Genomic DNA, 13,951 nt, shown 5'->3' with positions numbered 1-13,951 from the left:
GCGGGGAATCAATGGTGGTATCACGTGATACCAGTTAGGGTTTTTCTGGCTCTGGTACCAAGTAGAGAATGCTTTGAATAATGATATATTCTTCTCAATAAGAGGAACTTATAGGTGTATAACCCTAACATAAAAGGAAAGAAAACTAATTACATGGGATTACATATCAATTAGGGATCCTACCTAAAATACAAAAGTCAACAGATATTAGGCTTAATAAAATTAGTAAATTTCTTCGATTAAACTTAACATGGATACATTCTCAAATCAAAGTAAAAAGAATGTACCCATATAAGTTTAAAAATGGATTAGAAAAAAAAATTGAATATATTTTATATAAAAAATGGTACATTTTACATATAACAAATTGATATATTTAAAAATGAGTACATTTTAAGATTAAAATTTTGAAAAAAATTACATAAATGGTACATTGTCACATCCCAGCCCAGACCCCCACCACATCCATGGCTCGACTCCGCCGTAGCACGATATTGTCATCTTTGGGCCCTGACCACGCCCTCACGGTTTTGTTTCTAGGAACTCACACGAGAATTTCACAGTGGGTCACCCATCATGGGATTGCTCTCGCGCGAACTCGCTTAACTTCGGAGTTCCGATAGAACCCAAAGCCAGTGAGCTTCCAAAAGGCCTCGTGCTAGGTAGAGATGAGAATATACTTACAGGATCCACATCCCCGAGCAATGTGGGATGTTACATATATATAATTAGCATGGGTACATTTAGCAAAATTAAAAATGGGTACAAATAAATAAATAAAATATGGGTACAAATACAAATAAAACTTGATAAAATATGGGCACAAAAAAAATTAATATATGGGTACAAATTAAAACTGAAAAGAAAATTGGTACAAATTTAAAAAGGGGTTGGAAATTGAAAAAGGGTACAAACTAAAAATAAAAATATATGATAAAAAATTTAGCCATATATATAAATATACTAATGGTAACATTTTTAACATTAAGTGAATATATTTAGAAATAAAAAATATTTTATTATTGAAATAATTAATGATGCTATTAATACCAAGAACCTTGATCAAAAAATGAAAAGGAATAAGGTTTTAATCAAAGGAGTAGCAAAATGAAGGATGAGAATCTAATTTCTCCTCTCTTTTTTCCACATTTTTCGTACCTGTACATTAATTATCATGCTTTTTTTATTTATTTTAAACTTTTCTAAAAACATTGTTCATGAGAGTTTGGAGGTTTTAAAAACTCAAACAGTAATGTACCCATTGTCAAAGCGTAGAAGATGTGATCACGAGCGTTTACACATTCTTTCACACTTTGCGCACTTAAAATTAGTTATTATGAAGTTTTTGATGTGCTTTGGTATTTTGTGGGAAAATCAAATTACATTAAAAAAAAATCATAGTGATTTCATCCTCTACGCTTTGATGATGGGTACACCGTCGTTTGGATTTTTAAAACCCTCTCAACCCTCGTGAACAATGTGTTTAGGTGGAGTTGAAAATTTGAAACAATTCATAATAATTAATTTACAAGTGTGAAAAATGTAAAAAAATATGCCAATAGTCGTGATTGCATCCTCTTCGCCTTGACTTTGGTTACATCGTCGTTTGAATTTTTAGAGTTTTGGGAGTGTAGGTACTAATTTAGTGACAACGTGGTATGTAGATACTAATGTAGTATGACGTTTTTCATTTGATAATTTATTGAAGTGAAATCAATTTTCTTTAATGGGTAATGAGTTAGGTTATATTACGCGTTAATTTTAACGGATATTACACGTTCATTTTAACAGGTTTGACATGACACTCCGTTAAGATATCGTGTATGTCACGAAAATGACACGAACATAGTAGACACGAAACTATCACCAGGTCTACGTACATGTAAGAAAACCAAGAAACTAATTCATTCGAGAAGTTTTCGATGTAACTATCACAAGACTAGAACACTATGTATTGTTACAATTCACTCGTGTTATGACAGATCATCATATACTCTAAAATAAATTCGTTGATACCTTTTTTTTACCTTTCAAACATTTATCTCAATTTCCGACCGTCAGATCAAATGAATTGAAGATAAAAAGACAGAAATTAACAGATAGTATATGAAAGACAAAAATAAATGTGTAGATAGTATCATTCTTTTAAAAAGGATATTGAGCTTGTTTATAAATTAAACTTTTCCCATCGATACCTGATAAATTAATTAGTCACTCAACTTGCTACTCTAATTTGGGTCATAAGTTAGTGCATGGATTTAAACAGCTCCACATTTCCACGATATATTTGTTTAATATCATTTTCAAGTTATTAAAAGCCAAACGTGATTATATATAAACCGTCTTAGAATTAGAGCAACTCGAGCCCTCCACCAAGGCTATTCATTATTTAATACATCCAGTAAACAGTAATTACCCTTAAATAACAGTAATTGTCGTGGCAATTGTCTTTTGCATCTCCATCCCTGCATTGAATAGCCCTAGCAATTGGCAATAATTTTTTTTATTTATAAAATAATACATAATAATTTTATTTGTAATTTCGGATAAGATTTTTAATCGTTCTCGTTGCGCCACGTGTCATTATCCGAAAAGCCAATAGCAATAAAATATTTGTATATTTTTATTTATAAAATAATTCAAAATAATTTTATTTGTAATTTTAGATAAGATTTTTAATCATTTTAGTTGCACCACGTGTCATTATCTGCAAAGACAATTATTGGTGATGGATTTCCGATAAAAAATTTAATCATTGTCGTTGCGCCACGTGTCATTATCTGAAAAAAAAATTATTGGTGATGGATTTCCAATAAAATTTTTAATCAATCACATCGTGCTATGTGTCATAATCCGATTACAATCTTTGAGGCTAGATTTCCACCAGATTTTTAACGAATGACAGCATGCCACGTGGCATTATCTACAACCTAATTCTTTCTGAATCCTTCATATATACCACCATCCATCCTCAAAAATCTCACACCAATTTTCTCAAAATCTTTATCATTATTCATAGTTTATGTTTCCTTCTTCACCAAAATCTCTATCATTATTCATAGTTTCTGCTTCCTTTTTACAATCTCTTCTTCTTCTTCGTCTTCTTCTTCAAAGATGATGTGGGAAATCAATCAAGAAGAGGAAGAATTATTTAATCAATCGGAAGAAATGTTCAATGCCGAGTCAAATTAGGGCTCATCTGTGTTGTTAGTGGTTTTTTTTTTTTGACGAGTCAAATTGCATAAGAAATCCATATTAGTGGTAGGTAGAGTAAATGGTGTAAAATCAATTAATTTTTGCTATCACAAAACATCAGTCTCATGTCAATTAAGAAAATAATGGCAGGTCCATCTTTTATATTTTTGTTAAATCCAAAGGCTTTGGAAATTTGGATGCGTCTGCAAAGTCTAAGCTCAATAAATAGCCCTAAATTGACATTTCTCAGTTCTTTTGCTACAATGATTTTTCCTTATTTACTGTTATTTAATTTTCTTTTGGATTTGTCTTTTGATTTAGGGTTAATTTCAGTTTACTACCCTCAAATTTCGTGGGTTTCAATATTTAGTACATGAAACTTTTTTCGTTACAGAGTCATACTTAAAGTGTTAAATTTGTATCAGTCTCATACATCCGTTAAGTCCCGTGTCTATATGGGGCCTACGTGAATATTAAAAAAATTAAAAAGTAAGAATATTCTTTTTCCTTCCTCCTCCTTTCTTCATCTGTCTTTGTCTCTCTCCCTCTTCTGGGAAAAAGCCCACCAGCCGCCAACCTTTCTCCATCGACCCAACCCCGTGAGCCGCCGGAAATGGGGCCAATCGGAGACCGAGAGAGAAAAATGAGAGCCTCGCGATCCCCATTTTCTCTAAGCGGCGTAAAAACAGTAAAACCCCTATTTTCTTTTTGGATAAGCAACCAAACAGAAACGAGAAAGAGAGGGAAAATCGAGAAATTAACTGTGGAAGAAGACCATCCACGTTGGGCAGTAGCTACATTCTTCCCAGTTTTCCTCCTCTTCAAGCAAACACCAACCCCTTTCCTAGTAGAGAAATTAACCTTTGATTTATCTTAAAAAGGAAAATCGCTAAAGTAAGGTAATAGTCCTACCCTATTAGCCTTGAATTCGATCAAACAATTAAAGGGAGAGAGAGATACCATCTCATGAACAAGGGAAATGAAGCATGAGTGATTCGCTCTCCACCTTTCCTCATCCTTCTCAGCTTCAGCATCAACACATTTCTTCTCCTTCGACCCGGTTCTCTTCTTCAACGGGAACCGGTTACCACTCTCGACTCGACCCGACCCGACGCCGCCTTGCTCGAAAACCTAAAGATCGTCTCTTCTCGTTGCTCCTCGAAGTCGCTGATCTCCCACGGAGCCAGTAGCGGATCGGCGTTTTGGAGATAGCGAATCGCCGTCTCGATCGCTGAACGGTCTTGATCTTGGAGGCCTTGGTGACGGCGACGGGTTTGGGGGTTTCGAATACGGCGACGATCTGATGGGAGGAATTGGGTGAAGAGGGTGGAGGAGAGAGAAGGGAGGGGAGATGAAGAGGGTGGGGGTGGGTAGCGTATAGAGGTTGGGTGGGTGCAGAGGAGAGAAGGGAGGGAGCAGGGCAGATATGTGGGTGTGCGGGGAGGATGGGTGCAGGGAAGAGAGGGAGAAGGAGGGAGAGGGTTTGGGAAGGGTGAGGTAGGACGCCCAGAATTTTTTATTTTTTATTTTTTTATATATTTTTTTAATTTTTTAATATTCACGTGGGCCTCATATTGACACGTAGCGTCCAGTTATTATTCAGTAGGTCACCATGTCATCAGTTAACTGATACGGTAGAATTCCCCTAATTCCAAAATAAATTACAGTTACACAGATAGTATTATGATCTAGCGGCATTCCTCTTTACTTGTAAATAAAAGATTTCAGATTCAACTCCAATGAATGGCCAATTAGATATCAAATTATTATAAGTAGGTTAACCCAATTTCTATGCGTTAGTTTAAAAAGGCATTCTAAGAAAGAAAGGGGAAAAGTTTGGCATTAGGGTATAGTGGTGATTAATTGCTTCACAACCATTAAAGGCTTAAACCATACACATCCTACATGAAAGAGCTATTTTGTCTGTATGCATATGAAAAGGGACTGAAGAAGCTGTAGATAGGAAAATGAACTGGCAAAAGTGGAATGCCACAAATTGGATAAGATAAAAGGATTGATCACATGTAGAGGTAGAGAATTTTAGAGAGTAAAAGGACACCTATTTCACTTTTTGGAAAAAAACAGTCACAAAGCTATCTCCATGTTTTCATCATGTGTTTGTGCATAAAAAGTCAGATTCTAAAATGCATTGGTGGAGATTAATCCAGACAATTCAAATCCACATCACGGTTTTCGGATTGATTAGAATCATTAGAAAGAAAGGCTTCTCTACAATTTAAGCAAACTTTCGATTTGTCACTTCTCACCCTCTCAATTATTTTTTTTTTCTCTCTCTCTCTGATGTCTTTTTCCATGATACAGTTACAAAACACCCCACGTAGATAACTGCTAATCTCACTTAATAAAACAGCTCGCTGCATAAATCAGTAACTATGCAACGAGTTTACCATGATAAGGAGTTTGTAAATTATAATTCAAGTGATTAAGAATATTATGCTACAAGAAAATTTTCATTTACACTCTGAGATTTAAGTGTTCAATCTCTCTCTTTAATATGTATTCACGAGTGACCAAATGTAAGGACCTACTCAAATGTGGAGTTTCCTTCTTGGTTGTATAGGGTGTTTCCAAGTTATTCATTGCAGTCACTTTATTTAATTGTAACTAGTTTGCTATAATATCCTTTGTTTAAATGTTGTTTTTCGTAAAAATGGCTACTTCGCTTTGGGTTGTCCTTTACATCATCTTATGTTGCTTGAATTAAGCTTTTTTTTTTAGTACAACAATATATTTTACACTAGGGGAAGAGGAGTTCGGTTAAAGCACACAATAGACAACCTAATTTGGTATCGAATTCATCATCCACGAGGTTCGACCTTAAGTGATGTTAGAGACCTGGACCAAACTATTTAAACAAAAAATTTAGAGACACTTTGGATGCGGTCCCTAGCTATCAATATTCTTTGATTGAAACCTTGTTAGTTTTTAGTTTTTGATTGAGGTCCCTAACATTAATATAATAATGTAAGTTACTATATTTTTTTAATTAAAAATTAAAAATTGAAATTTGTAATTGTTTATATTAATGAGATTTTAAATAAAACCCATAATTTATGGGATTAAAAATAATAAAATATAAATTATACTCTCTATTATATTGTGTGTGTGTGATACATACATATATGTATGGATACATTAACCAAAATTAACAAAAAAAGTTATTGTACCAAAACATGGATGCATTCTCAAATCAACGAAAAGGAATGTACCCATATAAGTTTAAACATGGATTAAAAAATTTGAATGGATTTTATATTAAAAAAAGAGTACATTTTACATATAACAAATTGATATAATTGAGAATGGGTACATTTAAGATTAAAAAAATTGAAAAATTATACGAATGGGTACATTTAAGATTAAAAAATTGAGAATCTTTTTATATATAAAAAAAAAACTAATAGGTACAAACTTAATTTAATTTAATTTTTCATTATTTTGGAAATGTTTGAATTGAAAATTAATTAGAAGTTTAATAGAGGTGTGAGTATTAAACCCTAAATTAATTACTAATTTTTATATTAAAAAATTATATAATAAACAAGTAAATTCATTATCACATTAATGCTAGGGACTTGAATCAAAATTTGAGAACTAATAAGGTCTTGGTCAATGAACAGTAAAAACTAGGGACCGGATACTAATTTTTCCAAAAATTTATTCTAACAATTAGGTTGACAAGGGATCAAAACCAAACTATAAAAAAATAAAAAGTAAAAATGGCTTCACATTTGCAATAAATAACATTATCTCTCTATGTAAGTCATGTTACTCGTGCAATATCGGAAAACAAATGTATCTCCTTTGGATCACTTCTAAATCTTTTTACGCTATTAAATCTTTTTTCGTTAATTTAAAATAGTAATATAGCTATGATAAATAAAATGTAAAATCTCCTGTAAGGGGGAAATGTGACAGAAATATTCAACCAAATTTCGTTTCTACCTACACCAAAACAATCTAAGAATTTGTATGCTAATTCATATGGTAATTTTTATTTGTTCAATATTTGGTCTCCATGCATCTTAGACTGGGTCTGTAACGAATCACCATGTACGTAAACATGTTTAAATTTCCTAACAACAAAAAAATCATGTTTAAAATGTTAAATTTAAACTACATTAATAAAATATTCTTTGTCAATTAAATTAAGGGTAAAAAGATAATTTTGTCTTCTACCACAAAACAAAATTATAAGTAGTAAAGTAAATTCACACAAACTAAATTTTACAGTTTTTTTTTTTCAAAACCTCACATAAGGATGATCCTAACATCCTTTAATTTTTAAAAATATAAATATAAAAAAGAAAGCTTCTCTCTCTAATCCACATTCTTTTTTTTTCTCTTTTTCTCCTTCCCATTTTAAAATAAAAATAAAAATTATTTTCACACTTGAAAGCGTGAGGACATATGCTTAGGGGTGGAATTTTTTTGCCAAATTATCATACCAACCGAATTACCAACCATACCATACCAAATTGTGTCAAAAAATTTGTACCATTGGTAATGGTACAGTATTTGTACCATACCATACATTTTTTGTACGGTAATGGTATTCAAAGCCATTACCAGTGGCATACCATACCGTACCACTACTATTAATATTATATTATTTATTTATTCATTTATATATATTTAGGTATTATTATCATTATATATGCACTTTATATTTTTTCTCTAGTCATTTATCCAATCATCTTACCCTCTAACCTCTACTTTCCCAATAAAAAAACATAAGCCTTCTTGCGTTGCGACTCTTCATCTTTTCACTCATCTAGCCATCGACTTCATCTCTATTGCTCCAGTTCCGGCGACTCTCTCTATCTGGAGTCCATCTCATATTCTCCTTCATCAAATTGGGATGTCTTTCTCCTTGGCTTCGTCTATCAAGATAATTTTTGTACAATTTTAAAGAATGTAGATATGGAATTTAGGAATCTTTGTACTATTTTTTTAGAGATATTGGGTTCTTTTAGCAATTATTCCATCTATTTACTTCTTGTTTCTCTAATGAATATCTATAAAATTCTCATAATTAAATAAAAAAGTTTTAGAAACCCAAAGAGAGTGGCCAAAACACGTTTGGGCCTTGAATTGGGTTAGAAAAAAAAAATCAAATTTGGCTCAAAACAAAATTGTAATTACCATTATTATACCATGTCTACTGAACTATCTGGCATGCCAAAATTCGGTATACCGAAAATTTAACACGATAATAATAATAGATTTTATTATACAAAAAGTTTAACATAGTAATTAGTATATGAGTTTTGGTACGGTAATCGTACCAATACCACCAGTAGTATTATTTACATTAAGGTGTCGAGGGAGGCAAAAGCAAGTAGGAAAAAGGGATGGAGTGGCTGCGGGCATTTTGACGAATGCCCTCTCGGATCCGCCAATTTGCGAATGATTAGTTTGACTTGCTAGACACGTGGTGTCGTTGTCGAAACCAAAAAAAAACCCACGTGGAGGACATGAAAGCTCCACGTTATGCCACATCATCCAGTCCGCCTTATCCGACTACGTGTAAAGATTGAAAGGTATTTCCCATTAGATCCTACACTCTTTCCTGTCCCTTCCTCCTAATTCGTCAAGTTTGGAAATTCGGGGCATTGAAATTTGATGCAATGGTTACAAACAAAGACCCAATTTAAAAATTATAATAACTTTAACCGTTGAATCAAATTTCAATGATTCGGATCCTCGGACTTGGTGAATTAGGAGATAGGGATCCGGAGAGGATCTCTTTCCCTCTTTCCTCACACCTAATGTTAATTAAAAAATAATAATCCATTAGTTGTGGAGGCAAGAGATAATGAAAGATGGGATGGTGAATTGGTGATGAAATAAAAATTGAAGTAGGAATGGAGGATACAGCTAACCATGATGAATAGGTTGCCCACTTCAACTCAATTGAGTCATTTCTTATGTTTGGTAGGTTGAATTATACATCTAATGAATCTTTCTATGTACATTCTATGTGTATATAAATCAAAACCATCATTGTTCTATGTTATTGACCAAAGAAAAAAAAAACCAAAATCCTAATTAATCCAAAACTCTAAACTTTGACTGTCATTAAAGATTAAAGACGCGTTATTATTGAAGGTATAATATGAAGGCGTAAGAACCTATTGAATAATTGACAGATATATGCACTCGAGCTCTAATAATCCAACTGCTCATAAAAGCAAACAATAATCTTTATTTGACAAAGAATGACTAATACATTATATCATATCATAACAAGGTCATTTGAATTGGGGTGGATGGACGTTTAGAGAAAATAGAAAATTATTGAGATGGGATTTTGGGAGTGGAATTTGAATAAGGGATGAGAAGAAAAATAATAATAGGGTATCAAATCAATACTGAACTATCATTTTCTACGAAGAGCGAAACTTAACGAAGAAGAAAAGAGAAAATAAAACTGAACTATTATTTTGGGAGGGGAGGAGCCTAGAATAATTTCTATTTTACTTTCTTATTCTTTAGTCATTCTTTAATCATCTCATTGATTTATTCAGTGATATTGTTCATTAAGTTTAAACTCATGAATTCCTATGACAAAGTAGATGAAATAGTCATTGCATTGGCTTTTAATCATTTCATTCACACTGGTTTTATTTTAAACAAAAGTTTGTTGACAATGTCATCGATCCAGTATGGAGACTTGAACAATTATTCAAGTTTAGGGAAAATTTGAAATAGGTCCAATTTTATAAGCATACTTTCGAAATAGGTTCAATTTTTAATGACTTTTGATTTTTGAAATAGGTCTAATTTTTAGTTACTTTGAACCCATATCAAAATACCCCTAAAGTTTACAATATTTGATTTTGTACATGCAACACGTTGAGCTCAAGAATGTTAATTAATAAAAAAGCAAATGAAATTGAGTCATAAAGTATATGATTCTTCCACTCCTCCTATAGGGTAGCTTAGTTGTAATGTCTAACTTAATATTGGAAGGAATGGTTGCTTGAGAAGGGGTGCAATATTGTATTATTCTTCATGATTTTAGTAAGTTTATAACTCTATCAAAACAAAAAAAAAAAGGAACGTTTGTTTTTTGAGCAAACGATGTTATCTACATTAAGGGAATTGAGAAGTGGACTAAACCTCACGATGAGTTAGCAATAAAATGAAAATCAGCATTTGTTTTAAATTATTCCATTTCCATGTTTAGTTCATTAAATTTTCTGCCAAACAAATAGTAGAAAAATATAGTGTAGATTTTATTCTATTCTCATAACTTAAAAATCTCAAGTTTGGATTCTTTCATCGTGATTGAAAAATTAAGAATTAAAATATCAAAACTAGGTGACTTTTTCTCTTATAGAAGTATTCGAATCTTGTTTATTTTTAGAGTGACGATGACCGATTTTTCTACTTATAATACTCGTGTACCTCCTACGGGTAATTCATTTGTCCCTTCACTCTATATTAACGTATTGTTATCATACAAACATATAATCCGATTGTCAATTCCTTTTATCATCTTTTAATTATTTTAATTTTTTCACTTACTTTTCCTCGATGAATTACCTCATCTATCGCTTGTACTCTATTATTTATTTACATACTTTGTCACATCCCAGCTCGAGCCCTCATCACATCCCTGGCTCGACTCTACCGTAACACGATATTGTTCACTTTGGGCCCATATCACACCCTCACGGTTTGTTTCTGGGAACTCAGACAAGAACTTCCCAGTGAGTCACCCATCCTGAGAATGCTCTCGTGCGAACTCACCTAACTTCGGAGTTCCGATGGAATCCGAAGATAGTGAGCTTCCAAAAGGCCTCATGCTAGGTAGATATGAGAATATACATATAAGGTTTACAAGATCCACTCTCATGGGCGATGTGGGATGTTATAATCCACCCTCTTAGGGTCTCGACGTCATTGTCTGCACACTTCCGGCCAGGGATTGGCTATGATACCAAATTGTCACATCCCGACCTGAGCCCCCACCACATCCCGGGCTCGACTCCACCGTAGCACGATATTGTCCGCTTTGAGCCCCTACCACATCCTTACGGTTTTGTTTCTGGGAACTCAGACGAGAACTTCCCAGTGGGTCACCCATCTTGTGAATGCTCTTGCGCGAACTTGCTTAACTTCGGAGTTCCAATGGAACCCGAAGCCAGTGAGCTCCCAAAAGGCCTCGTGCTAAGTATAGATGGGAATATACATATAAGGCTTACATGATCCACTCCCACGGCGCGATGTGAGATGTTACATACTTGAAATAAAAAAATTTAGTATACTAACTCGTTACATACTTTCTTAATACTTCACGCTTCTATCTTAGTGTAAATACATCCTCGTATAAAAAATAAGAAGAAAAAATAAAATAAAGATGAATGCATCAATTATCTTGAAACTTTTTCTTTTTGGTGAAAAATTATCTAGAAACTTTAATGATTTAACATGATGTTAACGTGGCAAATGCATGCAACAATGGGTCGGACTAACTACCAGAGTCTTAATTTCTTTTGTTGCATTGCCTTTCATTGATGAGTCCTCACCTCTCCGACCACTTTGCCTAATCATATATGTAAGAATTATATTTTTCTTTTGGTGGGGGGTGGGGGGTGTCAACTAGTTAGCATAATCATGGGTGCTTCAATCACTTATCATCATTAATAGGTTTTTTACTCTCCAAAACATTTGTTAGGGCAATGACTTAACCAAATAACCAAGTTAGAGATTTCTAGAGATCAAGGGCAATAACTTTGGGAGAGGGGAAATCAAATTGGTCAATTGAAACTAGTTGTTTTGTAAAACTTCTCTAGATTACAAGTAGAGAAATGTTCAGAATATTCTTAAAAGTGGTATTTTCATGGATTCTCTGCCACTTTATATTTTTGGCATAATGTTTTATGATGTTGACACAGAATTTGACGTTAAACTATGATGTGACAGAAAATCCCTTAGCATTTGTCTTACAATTATTATCAATTTTTTGTTCAAGTCAACACATTTATTTCTTTCAAACAAGTGGATTCAAGCTAAAGCCAAACTGTTAGCTACTCATAACAATTTGGTGTTAAGTTGTCATTAATAAGAATCGAACATATAATCTAAATTTATCGGTGGAAATGAATATCATTACACTATTAGGCTAGTGAGAAGCTCTTCCTTAATTAGTTTGTAGAGTTTTTAGTCAAAATGATTTATGAAATTAGCATAATTCCTGATTTTGTAAAGTTAAATTGTAACCATTAGTTCAAGTGGATGATTGATTTGACAAAAATACCCTCAATTTAACAGAGATTTTCACGGAATGACCAAACTGATTGACGGTGGATAGTCTCAGAGACCACTTATATCGATTTTAAACTACATCACCAAATTGATAAGTTATGTCAATATCATGAACCATTTTGGTTAAAAAACTTTAGTTTGTATTAAAATAACCTTTGCATGGTTACATTAACTTCGTCATGGTAATTCACTCTTGGGGAGTCGAGAAGACTCACAAAGACATTTCAACTCTCTATGAGCATCATCGTGTGATTCACTAGTGCTAATAATCGAGCCTAAGATTTGTTGTATAAAATACAATCTTAAAATTCGTGTACAACCATTGAATCACTCCTAAATGGCTGTAGCCATTATATTATCAGTGACCACTAACTGCCTAGCATTAAGGTGAAATGACCGCGGGGCATGATTCGGATTAGATTGATTTGCCCCCAAATCACGACCAAACCAATTATAATATAACGTGTGGTCCGGTTTGGATTTTACAAAAATGTTAAAACAAAATCACCCAAACAAAATCAATGTTCAACGGTTTGGGTGTACACCTAATCATTTTTTCGACTTTGTCAGCCCAATACAACAAACAAACAAAATTTTCATAGTTTGCTACGTATTAATTTGCTTAGTTCGCTACGTATTCTTTTTTTTGGTAATCAATCATCGATTTCCATAAACCTCAAATTCAACCCTCTTATCTAGTTATTAGATAAATATGCAATGAGAGGATCGCGCATGTAAAATAAAATAATATTAATAAATATGTAAGTAATCGGTTTGCGGTTTACAAAAGTTCAAAACCATAATTAAACTAATTGATTAATGTTTGATTTTGCACCATTTAAATGGTTGGAAATGTTTTTGATAAAAATGGTTTTTAACCCAGTCCTTAAAAAAAAATCCAAGTTAATTTTGGTTAGAACCTAAAATATTATTTCTAAAAACGTTTTGAGCCATTTGAGGACATTTCTCAAATGAGTTCAAATTATGGTTAAATTTTTGCACTGTTTGAAATTTTCTTTGATCAAATATAATCTCACAATATTTTTCTTTCGTTCAGAAGAAGTAATAAGGCAACATGACGTGTAGTGTAGAAGAAGTATATTTTGTTTGGTTTTAGAAGGGTTATAATTCCAAATTTATAAAAAGAAAGAGATTGGTTAAGCAAACAAAGCATATAACTCATCCGGTAAATATAGACGTCTTAGTATGAATTATTTTACAAAATACAAAATGCACGTATCAAATAGACTAATATTCACAAAAAATCTGATAAATATTTTGATAAAAAAATAAACTTATACTAGTGTCTTCTCGCTCTCGTAAATTGAGACATTTTAAACGTGAGTTGTTAGACTATTTTCAAAGGGAGTGTCAAATTTTAAATGCAAATTTTAATTTTGAAGGTTTATGTGACACTTTATTTTTTTTTTAAATTTTGTCCTCCACTCAATATGTCAAA

The 13,951-nt window shown here is 32.7% G+C and overlaps 1 long non-coding RNA gene across 1 annotated transcript; it reads right to left on the bottom strand.

The window, feature by feature from the left end:
- Positions 1-3,560: 3,560 nt before the first annotated feature.
- On the bottom strand, positions 3,561-5,329 carry LOC126609943 (uncharacterized). The gene is made up of 2 exons (XR_007618329.1): positions 4,156-5,329; positions 3,561-4,039 (listed from the first exon to the last, which is right to left on the bottom strand). It is a non-coding gene; the product is annotated as an uncharacterized LOC126609943 (long non-coding RNA).
- Positions 5,330-13,951: the final 8,622 nt, after the last annotated feature.

The sequence above is a fragment of the Malus sylvestris genome, chromosome 17 (genome assembly GCF_916048215.2).
Source record: "Malus sylvestris chromosome 17, drMalSylv7.2, whole genome shotgun sequence".
Classification (NCBI taxonomy): domain Eukaryota; kingdom Viridiplantae; phylum Streptophyta; class Magnoliopsida; order Rosales; family Rosaceae; genus Malus; species Malus sylvestris.
The sequence above is the reverse complement of the archived record's forward strand: the minus strand, read 5'-3'. Positions and strand labels throughout refer to the sequence as shown.